Source organism: Mauremys reevesii, linkage group 17 (genome assembly GCF_016161935.1).
Source record: "Mauremys reevesii isolate NIE-2019 linkage group 17, ASM1616193v1, whole genome shotgun sequence".
NCBI classification, from domain to species: Eukaryota; Metazoa; Chordata; order Testudines; family Geoemydidae; genus Mauremys; species Mauremys reevesii.
Genome location: NC_052639.1, coordinates 12,177,648 through 12,199,655, shown reverse-complemented (window position 1 = coordinate 12,199,655; position 22,008 = coordinate 12,177,648). Strand labels below are relative to the sequence as shown.

General features: G+C 45.3%; 1 pseudogene; it reads right to left on the bottom strand.

The window, feature by feature from the left end:
* Positions 1-8,527: 8,527 nt before the first annotated feature.
* LOC120385128 lies at positions 8,528-21,450 on the bottom strand (annotated as a pseudogene).
* Positions 21,451-22,008: the final 558 nt, after the last annotated feature.

Below are 22,008 nucleotides of genomic sequence, written 5' to 3'. Positions count from 1 at the left end.
CCGAGTGCAAAACCTTCAGCCGGGAACATTTCGCTCCCTTCCCGCCTCCGCCCAAGCGGCAAGGGAGAAGCGGAGGAGACACGCCGGCTCAAAGACGCCTCCTCCCACTTCCCTGTACGCTGTGCAAAGCTCTTGGCCTGCCTCATGCCTCGTCAGGAAAGCGGCCATGCGGCCCAAGCCTGAGTCACGTCCGCAGCCTGGCCCGCCCGGCTGACGGCCGCGCAGAGCCACGCGAGTCAATGGCAGGTCGAGTCCGAGCCTCGGCTCTTTCCCCTGACAGCCACACACACAGCGCTGCCCAGCGCCCCCAGAGCCTCCCTCGTGTTCTCCCGCAGCAGCCGCCTGCCGGGGTGGTGGGAAAAGGGGACCAGGAAGCACTGCAGCCTCAGGCCAGGACAGGAGGCCCTCCCCACGCCTAGGCCTGCCTCTTGCCTTCAGCCCAGGCAGCCAGAGGTGCCAGGAGCTCCTGGCAGGCCGCTTCGCCTCAGCCACCTCTTGCCTCATGGCCTAGGCTCTTGGTGCTCTGCTGGTCACCGCCTGGCTTGAAGGCCCAGAGGGAAAAGAAACAAGCGCTCACCTAGCAGAGGATGGTTTCGATCCAGCGACCTCTGGGTTATGGGCCCAGCACGCTCCCGCTGCACCACTCTGCTGGTTTTTACACCCTCCCCCTGCCACCCAGCTGCCACTATCCAAATTAGTGCCCTACGTGCTCTCGCGCTGGCAGACAGATGTGCAGGCTGCTAGGCTGCTGCCCTGGTCACAGGATTTTACAGCTTCTACAGGGCAAAAAGGATCTATTTGGGGTTTGGACCCCATTGGGAGCTGGGTAGCTGAGTGCCAGAGACGGGAGCACTTCTTAAACTGTTTTCAGTTAAGCCTTCAGCTTGTGGGGGACGAGGTTCAGCCTTGGATCAGTGTCTGCAGCAGGCAAGCGCATCTGGCTATATCCTCCCCCCCTCTCGCTGTATTAGCAGACTATAACCCGGAGCGAACGCACACGCCTTGCAAAGGAACAGGAGCCGGGATCTCAAACAAAAGTCAACATTTTATTAAGATGACGTTCAAAGAAAAAAATGTGTACGGTACAGAGTTTAGACGTAGAAGTTTCTGGTGCTCAGGGAACAACGTACAGCTTATCCAAGGGGTGCGAAGTTCTGTTTAAGATCGGGTGGCGTAAGGAATACATAATCTGCAATAGCCCCAACTGGGGGTAAAAGGTTAACGTACAGACTCTGAATTAGGAGGGTATGTTGTCCATAGGAGGGCTACTGTTCAGGTGTGGAGTATAACAAGCAGATTTGACGATGAGGATGGATTGACCCATGTTTGGTGAGGTTTAATGTTTGGTGTTTTGGAATCTTTGCCACAATCTAGTTGAGGCAGGGTCAGTATGAATTCTACCCTGCCATCTGTTGGTGATGTGTTGTCAAGGCCTTTTGGGGCTGATGTCATTTGCATGGTTACACCCACCTCAGGTTGCATGATGGGAGTGCTTGTCCAAACAGTCATTTCAGGTGTTGTGGGATCCCCAGTCTCTTTCTTATTGGGGCAGGAGTAATCCAGTGTATTTTCCTGTTGATTTCGGATCAAGGACAGAGTAACTGTACCTGGCATTTGAGGCCTGAGAGCGTCACCCTGTCCTGGAAAGTACTCACCATTAAGGGGCATGGGTTCCAAAGGACAAAATGGGGTGGGAGGTAGGAATGGATGTTTGGTGGTCTCTTGCAGGTGCTGGTCCTTTCTGTTGTCCCTGGTGTGGAAAGACAGAGGTGGTTTTGAATCCTTAAAATTGTTGTTTGTGCTCCAGTTGCTTGTTGTAAGCTTGTGCTGTTAGATCTCTTTCACGGTGTCTTTTGGTCCTGAGAGGTAAAGGGCTGCTCTGTGTGTGGTGTTATGGAGTGAAGTAGCAAGCATTAGTTTCAGAGATGGTGCGTGTGCCCCCCCCCCCGCCCCTCCTCCGGTCCATGAGTCTAGTATTTGCATAAACCCACCCACTGACTATTGACTAACAATTCTGCTCTGCTTTTTCTTCCAGCTAAACTATTCTGCCAGGTTTGGCTTTTATGTGAAATAAGAGACAACCCACTAAATTGTATCTAAAATGTACACTTAAGCATCAAAGTTTTTAAATGTTCTCTATCATAAATAATTATATTTTTTAAACTAAAGCAAGAAAAAATCATAAAATCTGCATTTAGAAATTTTAAAAGAAACCTAGTATTAAGTGCAAATATTGATTTTCAATCTCTTTTAATTCACTCTGCTTTGGAACCCATGTCCCTTGTATACTGAGTTTCATGTGGGTTCTGGTGAGTCCAGAAATCAAGAACTGCTAAATTCCGTTCTACTGTCCTTGATTCATATCACCAGGTTCACTACACTTTGTTACTCTTGCCCTAATAAGAAAGAGATTGGGGATCCCACAGCAGCCAAAATCACCATTTGGACAAGCACCCCATCATGCAATGCGGGGTGGGTGTGACCATGCACATCAGCAACTAAATGCCTTTACAACACAACACCAACAGATGGCAGGGTAGAGTTCATTCTGACCCTGCTTACACCTCCCCAGCCAAGAATTGGTGGTCCTGATAAATCACACTCCCTGTTATACCAACTCATTGGTATTGAATGCTGAAGTTATGGCTAGCAAAAGTAGCCACCCATCTCTGCCCTGTAGCATCCAGCTTAGCCCTTGTTAACACATAAGTCAGTGGATTGTTCTCTGTTCATACCTGAAACTGAGCAGCAGACAAGTAGTCTCAAAATTTCTCAGTGATGGCCCATTTCAAGGCCAAGAACTGCAGCTGGTGGATGGGATAGCGAGTTTCGCTGTCTGACAGTTCTCAGCTGGCAAAGGCCACAGATTTACATTTGCCTTCCACTTCCTGGTACGAGAGTGCTCATAGGCCCTCCAAACTGGCATCAGCATGCAGGATAAACGGTTTGTTTGGGTCAGCAAGGACTAGGACTGGCACATGATCAGGGAAATAATGATTTCCCATCAAGCCCTGTCACATCTCTCATCCCGCCATGTCCCCAATGGAGAGGAGAGGAGCCCCTCCCCTGTCCCAGGCCAGACACACCAGATTTGTGGGAATGAGATGTTCATGGTCCATTCCAGACCAAACCAAACTGCTGGCAAGTGGTGATTCTTCCTCAGTCAGCTCCTGTTAGAGTTGTTGGTGCAGCGGGGGAGAGGTATTTCTCATTTAGTTCTTAAATGCTCTGGGGTAGGGGGGTGTTTTTTTCTTACTTGTATCTCAAACTTTTCAACCCCACCATTTTTTGTTCTAGTCTGATCTTTTTCTTTCTCATGTTTAAATTCTCATTTTACTGGCTTTGTTCCAGAGCTTTCACAGCCCAATTCTCTGCCCTAAGCTTGAGCTCTACTGCCCTCTGAACCTATCATTCCAACCCAACCCTAAAGCCTGCACCCCCAGAGCCAGTGCCCTCATCCCCCTGCACTCCAATTCTCTGTCCCATGTAGCCTGATTTAGGGTGTACTAATAATATTAATTTGGAAAATATGATGAAAATTTAATTTATTAGCTTACATTTTATTTAATATAATTGAGTTACAAAGTTACAGTTGCATTACTGCTATTCAAAAGATACATATGGCATTATATGCAACAAAGGTTTGGTTAATATACTCACACCTTTCCTTGATAACCTGGTGGTAAGAGACACAGGACCAGCCTTGCGGTTCAGGTTTCTCAGTTCTTGAGTGAAAGATGCAGTGCTTAGAAAAAGCTAATGTTACTTAGGGTTCACTTGAATAAGTTAAACTTAAAATCAAATCCTAATAAACAAATAAAAACTTAGGGAAACTGAGCTTAGCCGAGTTACTTTGAAACTTAAAGTTTAAGAACAAGTACAGGCACCTACTGATAGTAGATAGAGAGAGAGTGGAGGAAGTAAGTCAGAATGACAGAGCGACGTGCTCTAGCGAGGTGGGTTACCTCTTTCATAGGGCACAAGCGCCGGAAATCCTTCCTCCTATGCCCAAATTTCATTCCCCATCCACAAAACGTTAGGGTACGCTTACTTCATAGGCTAGTATGTTTGTGCGTGTTGATGACATGTACATATGCACATAAGTTCCCTCTTGGTGTACCTGTTAATTCTGTGGGTACAACACTGAAAAACCCCTTATGCCATTCTCCATTGTCGATTGGTCTAGACAGGCGTGGGTACTTCTCTATTTAAGTAACAAGATAAAGGTCAAGTTTCCTTTCTGAGTAAAAGGTCACAATATAGATATGCTCACTTTGCCTTAGCTTAACATACAGGATATGGCCTGTAGGTCATTGTAAGTCATGTGCCCCAGCCCCCTAATCATTTTTATTGCCCTCTGCTGGACTTTCTCCAGTTTGTGCACATCCCTTCTCATGTGGGTCCCAACCCCAAAAGTACTCACATTTCACCCCAATGGCCCCAAAATGTACATAGGGTGCTGCCATGGTCAAGTCACTCCCCAGCTCTCCAGTGGAGCCTGCTGGCAGAGAACAAGGTGAAAATTAGCCAGGACATCACTCAGTCAATTCCTCTGCTCCCAGCAGGGGTATCGGAAAGCTCCAAGATCGCTCACTTCCTTTCTCTCATCAGCTTCAGGCCCCAAGGTTACAAATGCACAAACCAGTTGGGAGTCTCCCTGAGCTCAGGGGATGGGGCTACTCTGAGGATGGACTTGCACACTTGGGATACTAGTGCAAAGATACAATTTCAATTTCTCATAGAGAAAACTGAGGCAAATTATATTTGGTAAAAATCTTATTTAGTGAAAGGAAAGCTGCAGTGACAGCCTGGTTACTGGGATGCAAAACACTTTCCTCCTGGGAGAAACAAGAAGTTAGAATTAGACATTTACATTGTTTGTTCCAGTGTTGGCAAAGGTTTAATTTTGCTTCTGTGTAGGTTTGTTTCAGGCTGTGACCGTTTTGGTTTATTGGGTTGTTTTGTCTTTTTTAGTTGGAATGGAGCTTTTAATTGACATTTGCTGGCTTGAATGGCTGACCTGCAACACCAGTTTTGACATAATTCTACATATTTTATACAGATTTGGCCAGTATTCAAGGATTCAATTCCTTTATAGGAGGCTTTAGTGGTCAGGCTTATTTATTTTATGTTATTTTTCTCATCCTGCAGTAGCACACCTTTTGATAAAATGTTGAAATTATTAATTTATGGCATTTGTTAGTTTTGTTTTTAAAAACAAAGTTTTTCTTAATGTTTGGGTTTTAAATTAAACATTGTTTATTTCAATTTTTCATTTAGGTTTTGGTTATTGATGGGATCTTTAAGAACTTTGGATTTAATACTAAAATTAGGACAGATTTAGATTATTTAAAGTAAACCCTGTTTACTATTTTATTTTAATAAAGGTTGTATTGCTCTAAACCCTGGCCGAGGGGAGGGAGTGGACAGCTGGAGTAGTTCATGGGAGGGCTGGTGGAGTGGAGCAGAGCTGTTCATGGTGACGGCTGCAGCAGATCTCCATGGAGAGGCAGGGCAGTTAGCCTCAGCCCACATAAAATGCCCCTTTACACCCTGTGTGCCCCCCCCCATTTCCACCCAGGCTGGGGGGGGTAAAACTGCAAACGAACTTTTGAACTCTAGGGTGGCACTGACCAGGGACAGAGACTTTTGGGGTTGTTGGACTTTGGGGTGATTTGGACTTAAGACCCTGAGGGGAAAAGGACATTGCCAAATGTACTTGGAGATGGGTCTTTTGCTCATGATTTGTGTTATAATCCTGTTTGTGGTGTTTCCCCCACATGATGCCACATTGTTTCCCTCCTTTTTTAAAAGTATTTTGCTACACTAAGAATCTGTTCTTGCGTGTGGGGTCTTTTTGCCTCCTAGAGGCGCCCGGGGGGGGGTGGTAGATAATTGTCCCAGGTCACTGGGTGGGGGCTCGAGCCGGTTTTGCATTGTTATTGAAACAGAACCCCTGGATAGTGAACCCGGCCCTTATTGCTGCCAACTCGGAGGGGCAGAAGGGTTCCACCAGCAAACCATTAGCAGACATTTAACAGCTATTTTCTTCACCAGTTTAGCCTTTTTTCCTGCTTTGTTTCTACATCAAATACATTACTCACAAAACCCCATGCTTACAATGCTTAGATATCTTGCTGTTCTTTAGCTGTTCTAAACCTCCTCCATGTTCCTGAATGTATTTTCTGGCAAGGTTTTCTAAAGCCATGCTATGGGCAATTCCAACGGACTCTACTCTTGCCCTTACTCCACTCACCTTAACCCAACATAGAACTCATTTGAATTCTAACACTTCACTAGCTTATGTAATAAACTAGAATGAACGTTCTGTTGCTTTATTCTGTAACTGAAGGCATCCTTTCACAGAAGGAGGAAACAATACCCCAAACTGGTTTTCTACCTAGTTCAATAAGTCCCAAGTAAAAGATGGGGGGGGGGCATGTTCCCCTCTCTTCCCTTGATGGCTCATAGCTGATTGAAAGGTCTTTTCCCCTCTGTCGGGACCTGCCAAACAACTGGGGATACTGAGGCAGATGGATCAGAGGTGCACCCTGGGAGAGTTGTGGAGACTGAAGAACTATACAAGTTCTGCGTTATTGCAGCCTCTTGGTGGCAATTAATAAATCCATGTATTAACTGCCCCACCACCACTCAGTGTGGGTCAGCGGGCCCGGTGCTACTGCTTATATTTTTAATCGGTACCATTCGTTACAACTTCAACCTCCAGCAAAGCCCCTTAAACACATTTAACAACATCACTACTACTTTATCTTGCAAGATAAGGTTCAAAACTGATACATCAAAACTAAGTTAAACCACAAAACAATGGAAATACTGGTCTTGCTGCCAAGCTGCAGCCACAGGAAATCAGGTTCCTGTGTTCTTAACAGTGAGTTAGCAAGACACACAACTCTTGCTCTCTAACTCCTTGTAACTTTAACTCTTTACTTATGTCTCAGGTGAGATTTTCAGGGGGTCTAAGGATGCCTGGAATCCCTGTCACACACTCCTTGAGACTCCTGGCTGGCTCACCAGCCTGTAGCCGGATTTAAGGTGTACTAATATATAGTTGGATAATATGGGAATTTAGTTTATTAATGTAATTTTATTTGATCTTAATAATTAAGTATGGGTGTAGGCTCACCAATCTGTTTGATCAGAAGATCAAAGTTTTGTCCTGAATCAGTCTGCACAGAATTTATAAAGGACCCTCAGGGTATGACAGGAAACTCACACTGAGACAGATATAGATTTAAAGACTTAATATTAAAAACAATAATAGTAATAAAAATGTAAAATACTAAAAAGTTACAAAGTTACAATTGCATTACTGCTATTTAAAAGTTACATATGAGAATATAGTATTATATGCAACAAAGTTTTGGTTAATGTACTCACATCCTTCCTTGATAACCTGGTGGTTAGAGACACAGGACCAGCCTTGCAGTTCAGGTTTCTCAATTCTTAAGTGAGGGATGCAGTGCTTAGAAAATGCTAAGAGCTGTTAAAGCTGACTAGGGTTTTACTTGGCTAACTTAAATCAAAACCTAATACACAAAATAAGAATAAAACTTAAGGAAACCAAGTTTAGCCTAATTCCCTTGAAACTTAAAGTTTAAGATTCCATTCCTCACCCACAGAAATATTAGAGTACAGTTAATCCATAGGTGCACGTGTGTGTACACACTGATGACAGGTATGTACGCATATCACTCTCTTGTGGTGTACTTAGTCTGTGGGAAGACCCCTATGCCATTCGTTATTGTGCATCAGGCTACATAAAAGTTCGTAGACATAGGTGTGGGACACACACACACACACACACACACACACACACACACACCCCCTAATAAAGTGCAATCGTGTTCACCTTCCCATCCCTGTGCACATGTTCAAGGATTTAGAATGCCTAAAATGCCCAGAAACAATTTATATAGCAGCTCAAATGGAGTTTTCTTCAACTGCTTCGATGCTAAGAAATAGCTGTTGTCAGCAGGGGCGGCTTTAGACATTTTGCCACCCCAAGCACAGCGGCATGCCTGCGGGAGGTCCACTGAAGCCGCGGGACCCACGGACCCTCTGCCGGCACGCCTGTAGGAGGTCCATGGGAGCTGCGGGACCAGCGGCAGAGTGCCCCCCACACCCGCTTGGTGTGCTGGGGCCTGGAGCCGCCCCTGGGTGTCAGATGCCACCAGTGTGGTACTCTGCTCTGTTCAATGTTCAGATCAGTTGGCTGCATGCATGTTCCCTCTGTGTGCTACCCTGGCTCTGCAGAGAGCTGACAGCAGACCCTGAGAGAACTTCCAAGGACCGCAGATTCTAATAAGGCACCCGGCCAGGTTTATTGTCAAACGAAGCACAGTAATAGTTTCCAGCAGACTCTACAGGACATACTACAAATATGTGCCCCCAACAATGGACCGGCTCAGTCAGTGGCAGGACACTCCACTGCCCCAGGGATGCATTCTTATCCCCAGGTACAAACAAGTTATACATCAGTCCTGACGTATTGAGGTACAACCCTCTGCGTAGCAAGGTGCCGCCTCTCACCTTGTACACATGTTGGTATGAACAAAACAACTCTATCCATCATATTACCCCTTTGCCCATCTTCAGGATGGGTCAGCCTCTTCCTTGTTATCTGTGTGGAATGGGCAAGTATTGGAACGGTCTGATACCTGGTGTCCAGGACCTTTTAGGTCTGTATCTTGCTCTTTCCTTGCCAGCTTCTGTGAGCAGGGCCTGCCTCTGGCTCACAGCTTAACTTTGCTTTACATTAGTAAAGTCTTGACCATTACTTTAGTCCAGGCTTTGGGCTTCATACTGGGCCTCTAATACAAGGCTTTGTTTCAGGGCCTCCTCTTATTACAATAGCCAGCTGTGGAAGGTTGCTTCCTGTGCATTTAATCCACCTCCTCAAGGTCCAGATGAGGCCCCTCCAGATCGGGCAGCTCCAACCACCAGGGAATGCAACAGGCATGCCACCAGGCATCCCTCCTGCACTCTGCTACAGCTTGGTGATGATGGGGTTGCAGACCTTCGCCAGCTCCTTCTGTTGATGTTCAAACTCTTCTCTCTCAGCAGCCTGGAACATATAGAGAACAATTTGTACACTCACTGCAAGTGCGCCCTGGAAAGCCAGCTCAAGAACCAACCTACTGCTTATATTTTCCCATTTACCTTGGGTCAGGGTTAAGATGGCAGCTTAAGCCACAGTGTACTTTATGCAAACCCCATGTGGGGTGGGGGAGGCTTGCACTATTAGTCAATTTCCGCTTGCCTGGGTGACAAGAATAGGTGGGGGAGAGTAGTATGCCAAGCTAGGCATTTGACAAGCTACATAGAGGAATTCAGAATCTAGAACAAAGTGTAAATATGGACAAAAAATTAAGCAGAAGGAAAGCTACAGATTAACAGTAACCACTGCTAAAGAGCTTGGAACCTATGTAATCTACAGCGTTAACATCTTATAGGCCAGTCAAAGAGACAGTCAGAGCAGTTTTGGCAAGGAATTGCTTTTTAATTCAATTCATGAGTGCAAGATGTCCACTCAGGAAAGGAAATATTCAGGAATCCCTTTCTTTTAGCTGAGTTGGTAACTAGAATCTGATCTGACATTGTATCTTGTACCACCAGGAGAAATCCATTTATTAAGGCAAGTCTTTTAGAAAGATTTTATGGTCACTCAGACATCCAAGAAAGGTACTTTAAGCCAACACAAGTCTTTCGACTGCTGGTGGAAACTACGAATGGCTTTGGTGTCACTCTCGTCATAGCGACCATTAGCTATCTCCTGTCACTCAATCTAGGCCAATAGCTACAGCCTGCCCATAGAAACTAGGATCCCACCTTGGATTTTGGTACTGCTGCCTTCTGTAAGCCATTACAATACAAAAGACACTAGTTAAGATTACAATGGCAGGAGACTTGCCCATCTGTTGCTGCACACTTCGATAAGTGTGTTCCTTGTCAGGTTAAAATGAGTCAGGAAGCTTTGTTGGAGCTTTTAATTCCAGTTTTTGGATGATGAAAATTCTTCTCATGGAGCTATAATTTTCACATACCTGATTGTTATCCACCCAGTTGATAATTTCATTGCATTTGTCCAGGATTTTCTGTTTGTCCTCATCACTGATCTTGCCCTGGAGCTTCTCATCTTCAACAGTGGCCTTCATATTGAAAGCATAGGATTCTAGAGAATTCTTGGAAGACACCTTATCAAGCTGCGTCTTATCTTCTGCTTTGTATTTCTCTGCTTCCTGGACCATGCGTTCAATGTCTTTCTTGCTTAAGCGACCTGTAAGATACGGTAAGTCAGTTGGATTAAGTTTGTAGGCCACATTACTATAAGAAATATTGTACTCATGGAATGAGATTTTTAGGCTTCAAACTATCTACATCAACCCATACTTCCTTTTTGGAGTGTACAGTATGCAGAACCACTGTATCCCTGAAGATGAGAGGAACAAATACAAAACAAAAAACAAGCCAATGTTAAGGTTTTATCAGAATGTAATGCCTGTGTAATTTGCAACATGGTTTTAACATTCCTCATCAGCATGAATGGGTGACCAGGCAGCTGCTTTAGCTTGGGGTACACCCCAGCAAGGTGGTGGTTGTTCTGGGAAAGGAGCTGGAGTTGGTGGTTCCAGTACCCCTAGAGCAATAAGATTGGCCTTCCATTCTACGAATCACTGGTATATGCACTCACCCACCCACTTCAGGTGACATTATGCAGTCCTACAAACTACTGCAGCCCTCTTGCATCTCCTCCCCCACCCCACCTGGACTATGCACTGCCTACCTTTGTCATTGGTAATTGTGATCTTGTTCTCCTTGCCAGTACTCTTGTCCACAGCAGACACATTAAGGAGGCCATTGGCATCAATATCAAATGTTACTTCAAGTTGAGGTACACCCCTTGGAGTTGGACGGATGCCAGTCAGCTCAAGCTTGCCCAGCAAGTTGTTGTCTTTTGTCATGGTTCTCTCCCCTTCATAGACCTGGCCGGGGGTGGGGGCAGGGCGGAGAAGAAACAAGGGCCAACAAGATGAGTGTAAGTATTTTGCTATATGAAGTTTAATCTGTGTTACTTGCAAACTAGTATTTTCCTGAGGATCAGGAAGTCAAGTGAAGTATGTGTTATGGTCGCTCAGACATCCAAGGAAGGTACTTTGAGCCAACATGGGTTTTCAACCTCTAGTAGAAGCTACAAATGATTTTGGAATGTTATCATAGCAGCCGTAAGTTACTCCTTCACAAATCAACTCTCAAACAGGAAGGGATTCTTCAAAACCTACCATGCCTTAAGAGAGTCTACTCACCGAGATTGACCTGCGCACTCATCAGCAGATAACTTCCATTACAAGTACAGTACTTCCTTACAAGAGGAGTTTGAAGTTTAAACTGGAGGTTCTCAGTACCTGAGACCAGATTATGCTAGTTTTGTTGCAGTACAGAGACTGAAGGGAATTGAGTAGCAGCCCCTTAACCATTTGAAGAATATTACTCCAGCCCAGATACATACTTGAATCAGAAAACTAGGCTGGTTGTCAGAGTAAGTGGAGAATGTCTGAGTCTGCTCGATGGGGATTCTAGTGTTTCGCTTGATCAGGACCGTCATGACACGTCCAGCTGTTTCGATACCAAGAGACAGAGGAGTGACATCCACCAGCAGCAGGTCTGCTACATTCTCAGACTTGTCGCCACACAAGATGGCAGCCTGAACAGCTGGGAAAAAAAAAAAAGAAGCTGTGTGAAGACACTACAAAGTAAAATACTGTCACTGGAAAGACAGGTTTCTTTTAACTCGCTTGGACATTCACGGAAGATTTTAACTATCAGTCCACTTCTGGTGGAAAGTATGGATGAATTTGGAACCAAATTCATCAACGCAAGTGAACTGGAAAGATGCTATCCAATAGGATTTAAGAAATATGCACAGTATTCAACTAAGTGTAAGTGATTTCTCATTGATGCCATTGTGATCCACAGGTCACCAACATTTAAGTGTAAACCTGGGAGACGATCGCTTACTAGCCATGGCTTGAGTGCTGTGTTAGTCTTTTGCAGACTTTACATACATCTATACCCATGATCAAACCTGGCATTACAAGCCAAAAAAGTTATTGGGGGAATGAGTTACCTGCACCGTAAGCCACAGCTTCATCAGGATTGATGCTCTTGTTCAACTCTTTGCCACTGAAGAAATCCTGGAGCAGTTGCTGAATCTTGGGGACTTGGGTGGACCCACCAACCAGTACAATATCATGGATCTGTGATTTGTCTAGTCTGGCATCCTGCAGGGCCTTCTCCACAGGATCCAGAGTGCCACGGAACAGATCAGCATTTAACTCTTCAAAACGAGCTCTGGTAATCGAGGTGTAAAATCAATGTCCTCATAGAGAGTGTCAATCTCAATACTAGCCCGAGTGCTAGAGGAGAGGGTACGCTTTGCATGTTCACAAGCTGTGCGGAGACGGCGAACTGCTCTCTTGTTCTCGGTAATATCCTTCTTGTGCTTGTGCTTGAATTCAGCAATGAAATGATTGACCATGCGGTTATCAAAGTCCTCCCCACCCAAGTGGTTATTACCTGCAGTTGACTTTACTTCAAAGAGGCCATCCTCAATAGTGAGGATTGAAACATTAAAAGTGCCACCACCAAGATCAAAGATCAGGACATTCCTTTCAGCTCCAACCTGTAAGGAATAGAGAGTTTTGTTACTGATGTTACATCTCACCAATATTGAACTGATTAACAACAATCTACTATGCTGTTTAGCTGTGTTATAGTACAGCTTGTTCACCTTCTTGTCCAAAGCATAAGCAATAGCAGCAGCTGTCGGTTCATTGATGATCCGGAGCACAATGAGACCTGCAATGGTTCCAGCATCTTTTGTGGCCTGGCGCTGGGAGTCATTAAAGCTGGCTGGTACTGTGACCACAGCATTGGTAACAGTCTATGGGCAGGAGAAAGAAGTCAGAATCATCTGAGACTTTCATCTACATGGTAGATGAAATCAAGCTCAAGCTAGGTTTGAAACTATTAACCCTTAAATTCTAGGAGAGTTAGCTGAGTAAACTCAGCTCTTAATCTCACCTTCCCAAGGTATGCTTCTGCAATCTCCTTCATCTTAGTCAATACCATGGAAGATATTTCCTCTGGGTAGAAGCTTTTGGTCTTCCCTTTGTAGTTGACCTGGACTTTTGGCCTGCCAGCATCATTCACAACAGTGAAAGGCCAATGTTTCATGTCAGACTGGACAACAGCATCATCAAATCTACGACCAATCAGCCGCTTTGCACCTGAAAAGGGTTAACTATTATCAGTAACAACTCCAATTCATCATTCTACAAACACATGCTGTCATTAGCATTTCAGTTATGTCCTGTGTCTAAGTTAACATGAGGCAACTCCCACAATAACTCCGCTCCCCAAATATCTAGCTATTTTGGTCACTGGAATTATGGAGACTTAACTCCTGCCATGGTATGAGCACATTTAAGCCATCCTATCTACTAGTATCAGGACAACAGCAAAAATCTCCACTTTATAGGGTAAATGGAGGTTGCATGATTTAGAGCAGTAGTTTTCAACCTTGGATGTGCAGACTGCTCTGGATATCTTAGGCAGTCTGCAGATTACAGGTTGAAAACCACTGATTTAAAGTCCAACTGTATACTAATTAAAATGGAACAGCTGAACTCAATGAAAGCTGAAAATAATAATTAACTAGGATCATTTTAGCTTAAGGACTATGAATCAAACTTGGAGTCTAAATAACTTATGCCTCATGCCAATTTGAGCACCAACCTGCACAACAGGATGTGCTGTAAAAAAGATGGCATTTGTTCCTCCATTCCCAGAATGTGTTCATCGAAAGCAAATACACTGCTACCTAAACTGATGCCAAAATGGAAACAATGGAGAAGCGAGGCCTCTAACTTCCATCTACATCCAAATTAGAGAGCCCAATTCTGCATGATGCTATACCCCCTAACAAGCTGAAGAGCTATACACTTTATGCTAGCTAAGCAATGATACAGCAACTTTATTCAGTTTAATGGTTACACGATTGAAGTACTCTGATCTCAGTTTTAAAGTCTCATTTCATTTTTCTTACCAAAGACTGTGTTAGTAGGATTCCTTGAAGCTTGGTTTTTTGCAGCATCGCCAATCAGCCTCTCTGTATCTGTGAAGGCAACATAACTTGGCGTGGTCCTGTTACCCTGATCATTGGTAAGGATTTCCACCTTGCCATGTTGGAAGACATGTTAGGCCTGAATAAAGATGTAGCACAAAAACCAGTTATGTCAATCTGACTGAAGTCAGCATGTTTCATAAAGCCCTGGGAAAAAGTGAGATACAAAAGGGAGGTGCATTCCTCAAGTTACCAGCTGCGTTAACTCCTGTCTTCCAGTGTCTGGTGCTTGGCAACTATGCTGATAAGAAAGTTGCTGGGGCATCACAACTTGCTTACATTATAAAGAAAGACAGATGTGCTTTGTTATTAGGGTTTGTTACTAACCAAAAGGGGGTGGGATATGGGTTGTGTGAAGTGAATAATTTATGACGTAATAAAACTGTCTATATAAGCTAATACTAAGCTGTTGGGGGGGGCTGGTTCTTTTCGGATACGAGCTGTTCTTTACTGATACGTGCACTTATCAATAAAGAACTTTTGTTTTGGACCTTGCTGGTGTTGTCTGTAACTCTGCGGTCAGACAACGAACTTCGCTGTTGGGGTTCGAGTCCCCGACATCTTTGGCGACTCCGGTCGGGACTTTGTCTGACTCTCCGGCGGGGGATCAGACTCTGAGGCAACGCAGTGCGCATCCTCTGATTTAGAGGAGCCTTGCCTGGTAATCTGATCTCTGCGTCGGCGATAAGGCGAGTTCTGTGAACCAGCTGAAGCTCGTAGAAATCCAGCAACATCCACCTACCCGTTGAGTAGGGTTAAGGTTGCCTGGGTTAGAGTCCCAGTGCAGATTGTCGGGGTTCGAGTCCCTGACAACTTAGGTCTGGGTTAGAGTCCCAGTCCAGGTCTGGGTTAGAGTCCCAGTCCAGGTTTGCACAGGATCCAAGTAGTCTGGGTTAGAGTCCCAGCCTGGGTTTGAGTCCCAGTCCAGGTGTTCGAGTCCCCTGGAGAGGTAAGTGAGCGCTCGACGCGGGAGGTGGGGGTTAGAGTCCCTTTACCTTGACGCGGGGAAGAGGGGTTAGAGTCCCCTTACAAAATGGAACAAGTTGGCAGTAAGTGCCTGGGGGACGCCCCATTGTCTCTAATACTTAAAGATTGAAAGAAGATTTCTGGAACCAGGTAGCTTTTGGAGCTGTATGTTTAAAGCTGTATGGAGAGCTCTTGTAAAAATCCCCCAGCATATGCCCCAGAGCCACACTGGGAGGAAGACTGTCCGTGGGGACGTCTGTCTCTCTTGGGCTCACGCCATCTGAATTTTATTGACTGTGCAGCAACATATGATGCATCGTGGTAATAGGAAATAATGGCCTTGGTGGGTGGGTGGGTGGGTGGGTGTGTGTGTGTGGAAAATGGGGGAGGGATAGTCTAAATATTCCACCTCACCCCCTAAGGGTACCCAGCATGTTACATGTACGTACATTATGGTCTTAAAACCTGCAGGTATTTAAAGAATTGGAATCTTTACACGCGTGAAAATCTATCTAAACAATGTCCATTAGAAGGTACCTTCAATCTAGATAAGATCATATATCTCAAAGGAGCTTTTAATCACCAAAGTAAAGCCTCTGACACAGTGTGAGCAATTTGTCTAGGAACGGGTTAATTTGAAATTCAGCTTGCCTTGGTGAAACTGGAGAAGCCACGGGCTGGAATCTGAACTGGACTCTCTAAACGAGACACTGCAGGAGATTCCAGGGTGTAAAAAACAGCTCTCCCAAGAGCAGAAGCATGTTGGAAATTCTGGACAAGCTGTATACAGGATAATCTCCCGTCTGCCTATTCCCTTTCTCTGAACGTTATACAGACGTGGCCAGTTTGGACATGTGTGAGTATTAAAGTGGCTTAAGGGTTAAAGTATTCATGTTCTTCCTGAGTAATGTGGGCGCGTTCCCAACACTCTTCATTGTTGTTTTATTATTTTTAATTAAGCTTTAAAATTTGATTATATGGTGTGTTCCCCCAAAGTCCTGCAGTAGATAAATTGGTAACAAATTTGTCACAGTTTGGTGAGCAATTGAGAATAGGGGAGCCCTATAGAATTTACACCATCTATCTGTTTTACCTTTGTTTTGTGTTTCTTTTGTTTGGTACTGTTGGTGTTATATATTGAGGATTGCATGATTAAAGGTGAGCCTACTCTCAGCTGCAGTAATTCTCAGAACTGGAGAGGGGTTTAGCATTTTTCTCTCCACCCTGGTTGACCGGAAGGGTGGCAGGTGGATCTGCCCCCAGTCGTAGCAGGACTGGGCAATAGAGTGGTTGGAGAAAAGGGCCGAGATGTGTACTTGATAACTAGAATTGAGCAATTAAGAGCATGGATCATGAACCAGGCGGCAACTCAAACCTGCGCCAGGGCAAGTTGCAGGCCTTGAGACAGGATTTCCAGTTAGAAAAGGAAGCCCTGGCTAAGCAAGTACCAGTCCTTCAGGGACTTGTTAAAATTTAACCATTTGTGCTCAGCATATGTCGTAACAGCAGTGTGTTTGCTACAAGAGGAAATTGAATAGTTCAACGCCAGTGGGCCATGTGTTTTGCCCAGGTGGCAAGTCTCACAGGGGAGGACTCGAGTAGTTTTGTGAGTAGAAATGTTTTAGGGAAAGGACCAGAAGGGTGGGGGCTACTTAAAAAAGCCCACCCTCCTAGCTAACTGGTAGTGCAATACGTTGGTACCCATGGAAAGAGACGGTTCAAAAAAAAAAAAAAAAAAGGATCGGGCCCAGGCGGCCAGGCAACAGACAGAGAGCTTGGAGAACAGGTTGGAAACTTTTAGAGTGTAGTGAAAAAACAAGAACAGGGTAAGTAAGTATACGCATAGGGGTTCATATACTCAGAAGAATATTTGGAATGGTGATCTGAGTTGGTAAGTGGTTGTTGAAAGGACAAGCAAGTGATTTAAGGCACAGTGAAAAGTTAACTCTATAGTTGCTGGAGGGAACAGCAGTTGAACTTTGTAAACGTACTAAAGTAAAAAGTTCTTGGTGTCTTTGAAATGTTTGTAAATAAATTCAGGCAAAGAAATTATTAGATTGCAATCATTTGGCTATGAACAATTTTGTTAAATTAGCTGAAGAATGTATCCAGTGCTATGTAATTAAAACTGTATTAGGCTCTAAGAGCACTGTGAGTGATGATGTTTTCTTTCAGTGTTTACCAGCAGGAGTTACAAGTAAAAAGTGAGCCAGCAAGCATCTGTATTAATGCAAATTATCTAATTAATATGGGGTAATTCCCTTGTTTTGCCTAAAATCAACAAAAGTCTTTGTATATTTTTAGTAATGATTGCCTGCCCAGAAGGGGTAGACTTCTGTTTCTGTCTTTCAGATAATCAGAGAACACTGATGCCGGCTGAACAGCATTCACCGTACCATGATTTGCTGGCACAGTACAAATTCTGTTTTGTGGTCTATGTTCTGTCTTGTGGTGTTCGTCCTGTGGCCAAAATTGATGTGTTTAATATTTTAAGGGATGGTCTGATTTAAAATCAAGCAGCAGTGTTGGATTAAAATGCAGATATTTGTTTTGTTCAACTTAGAATACAAAGTGTTTGGATGCATCAGAAAAATGTGATATACTAAAGTCTTATACATTTTCTTAAGTAAGAGAAAGATACTACATTGGCCAAAACTTTTAATTGACAATTGTTATTGAAATTTGCATATTAACAGTCTTTGAAAGCAAGGGCATGGAAAGTTAACCCACTCCCCATATTGTACATGGGATCCTTCTGGCTACCTCAGACTTCTAGCCAGAGGGCTGGGGATGGTGGAAAGCTATTGGACTACAGTTTGTATTAAATGAACTCATCGAAGTGGGTGTGCTTGTCTTGGTTTGTTGTTCTCAAGTTCTGTAATAACATTATTTTAGTGAAATGGTATATGTAGCATATATTAGATAAGACTAATGTACTGTATAACAGCAATGTGTATGTGTTCATTGTTAACACCAGGTGTCTACGTAAAACATGAAAGTTTTTTTTTGTAGGTTAAAAAAAAAAAGCTGAGAAGGGAAGTGAAAAAAAAAAAAACAAGTTGACTGAAAAAAAAAATAGATAACATGCTCAGTTTAAAGCTGAGACACTGACTTTGTTCAAGGACACTCCTCACAGCTAAGACTTGGCTAACCCTCAAAAGGAACAAGGGGGGGACTTAAATTTGCCCATGCAGCTATAAAATTTGTAAACTCTGCAAAGACACTAATGCAATGTGTTAGGTTTCTTTTCTCACAGGTAAAGAAGAAACAACCCAAAGATCCTAGCAGCCCTCCCACCCCTTGGAACCAGGAGACTGGGTCTACATAAAGATCCATCAACGAAAGACTGCCTTGGCTCCATGCTGGAAAGGCCCGTATTGAGTCCTGCTGACTACCAACACCGCTGTGAAGTGCCAAAGACTGACTGTTTGGACCCAGGATTCTCTCTGCAAAAAGACCCCTCCACCTCAGAAGAATTCTCCTACTGATGATAAGCCTATTCTTTTTTCTAGTTCTATTGTGCTTCTGAACAGCATGGCAAAAGGACAAGGTAACGTGCTGGTTGAACCTCTCCCTTGTCCACGGACAAATCTATTGTGCCTTTGAATTTTTCTAAAAGAAGCAAAACCATTACAGGGTGATGTACTCATCATCTCTTCCCTGTAGAATGCTAAACTACATCTGTTTTGGGAAAGAAGAAAAAAACACTCACTCCACTGACATTGCCAAAGTCCAGGAATTCCTGACCAAAAAGAACATTAAGAACTGACCCTGGTGAAGAAACAAACAATTACACACTGGCAGGAAGAAATTTGTGGGACTTATATTTGGAACTGTGGTATTAATTGGATTTTGGGGTTTATTCTACAGGCTGCGCCCTGTGTTTTGGATAAATCCTTCAGCATGTATTGCCCTCCCTCATTGCATTTTCAATAGCATTGTCCTTATCCAGTTTTCAGATCGCTTTTACATACCCAGATTGCTCACGAGGGGCTGCCATTAGATTAGCACAACAGAGGGCCTGGGTTATTTCCTCTGGAAAGAAAGAGAATTGACCAAATCACTGTGGTCTAGGGGCCAATGGTACACTGCCATTTGGAATATTCTTAAAGGCCACGAAAATGATGAGAAATTGGGCCAACTAGAAAAGGCCACTAGACTTATTTTTGATGCTCAGCTATCTTAAGTACAGGCTGGAGTTGTTGAGTTACATGTCATTTCCACCCTTAGTTCTATGACCCAGAAGTTACTGACAGAGATGGTATTGAATATCACTGAGGCTGGGAAGGCATTGCAGTGGGATCTCGTATGTTTAAATTGATCCTGAGCACTGGACTTGGCCCACTGCCCTTACAGACACACAGGAGTACCATCTGATCTGTGGTCATGAAGACATACTTGGACACTTTCTGGATGGAAGTGTGGACATTCACAGTGCTCCTTCCAAGCATTTGGACCGGTTAGGGTAGGTGTGGGCTCCCACATACCAGATCCTGCCGGGTCCATGGGGAGGAGGCGTGTGGGACTGAATTATTTACCGAGACATCTGGGACATTAGACCCCTTGGTATACCTAACTGATTTATAGTCAGTGCCCCAGACCAATGAACTGTTACCCCTGAAGGCGATTTGAAGCTTCGTCTGCAACTGAAGAAACCGTAACCCGATTGTGCCCTGCCAAGCAGTAATTTGTCGTCCCAAGAGTCCCGTTGGTCCTCTAGGGACAAAGGGGGGATTGTTAGGCCTGAATAAAGATGTAGCACAAAAACCAGTTATGTCAATCTGACTGAAGTCAGCATGTTTCATAAAGCCCTGGGAAAAAGTGAGATACGAAAGGGAGGTGCATTCCTCAAGTTACCAGCTGCGTTAACTCCTGTCTTCCAGTGTCTGGTGCTTGGCAACTATGCTGATAAGAAAGTTGCTGGGGCATCACAACTTGCTTACATTATAAAGAAAGACAGATGTGCTTTGTTATTAGGGTTTGTTACTAACCAAAAGGGGGTGGGATATGGGTTGTGTGAAGTGAATAATTTATGACGTAATAAAACTGTCTATATAAGCTAATACTAAGCTGTTGGGGGGGGCTGGTTCTTTTCGGATACGAGCTGTTCTTTACTGATACGTGCACTTATCAATAAAGAACTTTTGTTTTGGACCTTGCTGGTGTTGTCTGTAACTCTGCGGTCAGACAACGAACTTCGCTGTTGGGGTTCGAGTCCCCGACAGACACCAACACAGGAATACGTGGTGCCAAGATCAATTCCAACTGCTGGCCCCTTAGACATTTTGCCTGTAATAAGAAGCTTGTTTACTACACATGCAAACACTTCAGTTTGTTAGCCCATGTTTAAAAATGACCTACATCAGGTACAAGATAGAAGTTAGTGGAACTAATGTTTTCCTTTTTAAAAAAAACTAAAAACATTAGCAACAGTAGCAAGATTTAAACTTCATGAGTTTAGTAGCTCATGTTTCTATTTGCTTACGTGCAAAGTATCAATAATTAACGTGGAGTTGAGTTGCAGAGTAGCTACTAGAACAAAGGCACACAACATGCACAGGATACCATGTGGCCTCAGAGTGAACCAAAAAAGCTTATCTGATAGGACAAAGTCCCTTACAAGTTAGTAGCTAAATGACTCATGAAGTCTACATTTACAGCTCAACCTTAAGGTCACATGGCCTTTTAGTCCGGTAGACAAGCCACAGTCCATGCCTAGGGTACAGAATCCTGTATTACATGTTGTAATTTGAGCCATTTGGCCAACAAAAGATGACGGGATGGAAAAAACGTAGCTGCAATTGAATCCTGCTCTGCAGAGCGAACCTCCCGGCATGCAGCAGCAGGTCATTCCAGCCCCATGGGATAAGGGGGCACAGTGCATGCTGGGAAGCGAAGTCTCCATACTGCCCCAAAGCAGCAGCCAGGAAGCAAAGCGGGGGTGTGAAGACCCCAGCATGCATCACTTCACACAGACCACAGGTGGGCCAGGCCCTTGGACTACATGTCCCAGCATCCCCCACCGCATCACAGGGCAGGGAAGCCCGGCGCTCTAGCGCTTGCGCTCTCGCCACCCCCTGCGTCGGGCCCCGCTCCCGCCCCAGGTGGGGCCCCCCCCCCCGGGCAGCACTGACCCGCGACCGCCCCCCCCCGAGCCCGGCCGGGCCGCGGCCGCTCGCGGGTACCCGCCAGACAAGGCCCCGCTCCTACCCGGCCAGCGCCAGCGGCTCCGGCAGGCGGAGAAAGCGAAAGCGAAGCTGCAGCCTAGAGAGCGGCCCCCGGCCCCGCCTCACTGTCTATACCACGCCCTTCCCGCCCGCCGGCCAATCCTGCCGCGCCTCCCGGCAGGAGCCAATCGCGGCGAGCGGAGCACGCCCCCTCAGTGACGCACACAGGAAGGAGGCGGGCCGGCCGGCCGCGTTCCCCAACCTTCATGCCGGGGCCCGGCGGCCGGACGGGGTGGAGCGGAGGGAGGGCGGGCTCCAATCAGAGCTCCAGGATGCCGCTGTATTTGCATAAAGGGAACTTGACGCCGGCGGGTGGGCCGGTAATTTAACCAATCGTATCACAGCGTGGCTGTATTTGCATATTCCGAACCGGGGAGGGAGGGAGGGAGGCGAGAGTCCGACCCGATCGCGGAGCTGGCCGCGCTCGTTGCCTAGGCGGGAGCCGCGGCCGCGGGGGGAGCGCGGGGCAGGGAAACAAAACGGCGGCTTAGCTGTGGGCGGGGCCGGGAGTCCAAGGGGCCCAATGAGAGACGCGCGGCCCAGGCCGGGGGCTTCAGGGGACCCCCCCCCCAGTGGCGCTACAGCCACGCCCCGGAGCCCTCCGCCCGTCCC